Raw genomic sequence first — 4,553 nt, 5'->3', positions numbered from 1 at the left:
ATTTTCTTGTCTTCTTTATGTCTAGTTAAATCTATTTTCAAAAATTTTAGAATTGTTTGAAACCCTTGTGATTGAAATTTATTATTTTATATTCTTGATTACGTTCGTGAATGAATAAATGAAATTGAAACCATTGTTGTATATTTTAATTATTCTTCGCTCGATTACTTGTATATGAGATACAGAGATTTGAAACCCTCATGTTAAAATTTACAGTTGTCTATTTCTTCAATACATTTGAGAAATAGTTAAATTGAAAATCATTGTTTGATTATTTCGATATTTTGTAATTGGATGTTGAAATCAGGATTTGGGTTTTGAAAAGAAAATGAATTTTATTTTATAGATTTTAACTATGACCTGGGTTTCTCTATAGATTCTTATTGGAAAGTTTTCATTTTTAATAAGTTTCCATTTTTAGTACATTTCCATTTTGGAAAGTTTCCAATTTTAGTAAGTTTCTATTTTTAGTAAGTTTCCATTTTTGGATTTTTTTTGTTTTTAGCAAGTTTCTATTTCGGGAATGTCTCTATTTTTAGCAAGTTTCTATTTTAGGAAAGTTTCCATTTTTAGTAGGTTTCCATTTTTGAAAATTTTCTATTTTAGCAACTTTCCATTTTTGAAAAATTTCTATTTTAGAAGATTTCTATTTTTGGAAAGTTCCTTTTTTTATTAGGTTTCTATTTTTTTGGAAAATTTCTATTTTAGTAGGTTTCTATTTTTAGCAAGTTTCCTTTTTGTGAAAGTTTTTCCAAAGTTTAATAAATTTAAAATTATTATGGTAATAATTGATAATTACTATTGTTAATAATTTTAATAAGTATTGTCAAAATTTTTAATTTAATTATTTGAAAATTTGATTTATTGCTTTATTATTTAAATATAATTCTAAAGTAAATTGAAAATCAAAAAAATTAATTGGGAGAATTAATGATTATCTTCAGTAAACTTGGCTTGCACTTGATGATTCGATTTTATATGAAAATGATTTATATTGCTAGGGAAATTTTCTTATTCAAAAACCTTAGTAATTATCGTACTTTAAAGAAATGAAAACTGTGATGTGTATGTTCACTAAACTCTTATGTTTTGATAATGAATTGAACTATGAAACAATGTTTAAACAATTTTATATAAATTGTTGAATCATCTAGGATTCTAGTGAACTCAAAAAACTTTAGTGAATCTGTCAAGTAGAGAAATGAAAATTGAAATCCGGATTGAGATCGAAAAACATTATGAATTGATATATTTGATAACAAAAACTGAAAACTTGAAAACCTATAAGTGAAAATGGAACTGATGTGTTTTCTAAACCTAATATTTTGTGAAAGTTACTTTTGTATGTACTCTTTTTATGAAGTGTGATTTACTGTTGGGTGTCGGGTTGACTTAGCTTTGACCAATTAGGTTGTATTACCAGAGGCTCAAGAATTCTATTTTGTGATGTCATGATGGTGTTTTGAACATGATCTTTTATACTCAACCATGGTAATGTGTCTTGTATACTCTATGAGGTGCTTTGATCTATTGATTGTTATTGCTTTCCAGTGTTCTTGTGTGAAACTAAGGTGAATGGTGTGACATATTTGATATAACCTTTGAGTCTTCAATCAATTATTTTTGGATTGCTTTCCAGTCGCTTGTATAGGACTAAGGTGTTTGTATGATTTGTTCTTGGTGATGTCATGTTATGACGTGGATTGGTTTATGTGTACTTGATTTGGGATCAGTCCTGTTAGGATGATTCTATTGGTGGAATCTATGATTATGATCAGTGATTTTGGATACTTGTTAGTTGCTTGTTTAAGAACTGATGCATGGTATGTGGTCTTTTGTGATCTTTTTTATTTTACTAAGCTTAGGGTAGGTTATTTGTATGTCATGTTGGGAAGTGGCTTGCAATGGAGGCCGAGGCCCTAAAGAGGCTAACAAGTAACCCATTGTAGGTTATTTAATAAGTGATAATACTTCATTAAATGGGTTTAAAATGAATTAATAATAGTCATTATTTTCCTCGCCCATGCCTCGAGTGCTAGTATAGGCTAGGATGGGAGTAGAGAGGACACTTCGTTGCGACCATGCTTCATTAGTATGCCTTGTCAGTACAAAAGGATACTAGTGCCACATAGAGTCACTAAGGGGGGGGGGGGGGGGAGGATTAAAAGACTAGCCAGGTAACCTTAGAGTTGGTTAGTACGATGACACTTTCCCACATGCATATAGATTTCATACGTGTCTATGTTGCCTCTAGGATTAGTTGATACTTGTGTCTTGGTACCCTTTGAGATAGATTGCTTTCAAGTGATTCCTTAAACCTAGATGTTGGTTTTGACTTTTGAGTTTTTTATCCTATTTGGGACTGTTCTTAGCACAATGGGAGTGGACCTTTTTGGGTTCTACGAGGTTGGGTGGTAGTGATTTTTTTTATACCATTGAGACCCAACTATTGGATGTTGTTGCTAGATGTGTTTGTGCAGATGTTCCTTTCTTTTTATTCCTATATTTTTATGATGGATGGTTATACTTAGTGTATTGTATTTGATTTCATAGATCTTACAAGATGATGTAATCTATTTCATGATGTATATTATTTTAGCCTCTCATACCCTATGACTTGTATAGTGGATGATTATGCATTCTATTTAATGCCAAGTGGCATCCTATAATTTTATATTATTTAAATGGATTTGTACTTGTAATTATTCTTTAATATGGATGTGTTATATATTGGTTTGAGTATTAATTAAACTTAAATGTGATTCAATGTCACAAAACCTTAAAAGTTGTAACCTATTTATGTGTTGTTGATGTATAAGTGTATTTTAATTGCTTTTGCTTTTCTATAACTGTTGTTGTACCTTTATCTTTTTAAAAAAAAATGTTTGAAAAACTTCGTAAAACTTTAGGTTAACTCCTTTTGGGTCACATGGTGGGGCATTAAATGTATCATGCTAGTTTTATCTTATTCTCACCTACTATTTTCAATATATTCTAATAGTGAATATTCACTTTGAGAACTATTAATAATTGTTTTATAGTGACCAATTATGAAGAGTAGTGCATACTTCTTTAAGTCAATGGAATCATAGAATTCTTTAGATAGGGTATCTCAGTAAGCCTCGTGATAATTAAATAATTGTCCATAATCTCTATTTATAACAATGTCTTTCATCCTTTTTGACAAAAACCTTATAAAAAAGGCACATGAAAAAGGAGATAGATAAATATACAATTACAATAAAGGTCCATCTTGTAAAGGAATCAATAAAGGGAGGAAATATTTATGAATTTGGGGCTTATGGGTTTGTTAAAACCCTACCTCACACCATGTTCCTACCTAAAATTCATTGTCTTCCCGTTGTAATTATTGCACCTACAAAGGGAGTGGGCATTTTGCAACATTGTTCAACATCCTTGCTATCAGATGAGGAGGTAAATTACTTTTTTTTTATTGAATAGCTCCTCGCTCAGGATGATATTAGCCATTTTTACACTTCTCATATGATGGAGACCAACATAACAAACTTTACTGGGTATGAGGCAACCTTTGAATTATGTGAGATAGGAGAGGATGGCAATTGTTTAATGAAATGGTCATTCAAAATAAACCCCATTCCCAACCATACAAAAGAGGAATTTGATGTCCAAATGAGCTCTCTTCTTACAGGCATTGTCAAGAATTTGGAATAGATCACTTCTTCATAGTAATGCCTTCAATTTTTCTTTTGGGTAGATTTCATTTATGTCATGCCCTAAATTTAATAGGGCAAAACACAACAATTTTTTTTTTTTGAAATGTGAACTAGAAGTATTATGTATCGATATTCACTTGTTTGAATGTTCTATTTTACTATGAGGTATGTCATAGTAGCTAGATAATTGTTATCACATCGAAATTCACATCCTATCCTCAAAGTGAGTCATTACTTATGTGATTATGAAAAACAATTTCTGCATTGGTGCGGTTATAACGGTTTGGTAGTTGTTTAGGTGAAGGTGTTTTACAACAAAGTATTTTGAATTGTTTATCATTTATTCATTATCCAAATTCTGAAATTATTTACTATTTATCAAACCTTTATTTTTATCTAGTAGTCATACCATTGTGATTTAATGAAATAAATAAGGAATATATAAAGATCCAATTGAGAATTACGATTCTATTATCAACTATGAACCGTTACTCTTAACTATGATTCATAGTTTATACCCTGAATTAATAAAATTATATTCGAGCCATAAAACATCATCCAGTTGCTGACTACTTTAATTATTACCATTACATATCCTCATCTATCCACTAATTCCTATATATAATTTAGTTACTTTATAAATACTATATTAATCCTATAATCCAATGTCTGTTTACTACAATGCAATTAATCTATAACATAGTTACTTTATGATTTATTAAATAATCCTAATAATCCTAATTAATACAATGTATTACCAATTCTTTTCTCTAATAATATACATGATTAGTTCATTAACTTCTAATCATAACCCTTTATTTTCTTAGGTTCAACGCCACAATTCCATGTCCCAACATT

This window comes from Cupressus sempervirens, chromosome 3 (genome assembly GCF_028749045.1).
Source record: "Cupressus sempervirens isolate cs-2001-9-10 chromosome 3, ASM2874904v1, whole genome shotgun sequence".
Classification (NCBI taxonomy): domain Eukaryota; kingdom Viridiplantae; phylum Streptophyta; class Pinopsida; order Cupressales; family Cupressaceae; genus Cupressus; species Cupressus sempervirens.
The sequence above is the reverse complement of the archived record's forward strand: the minus strand, read 5'-3'. Positions refer to the sequence as shown.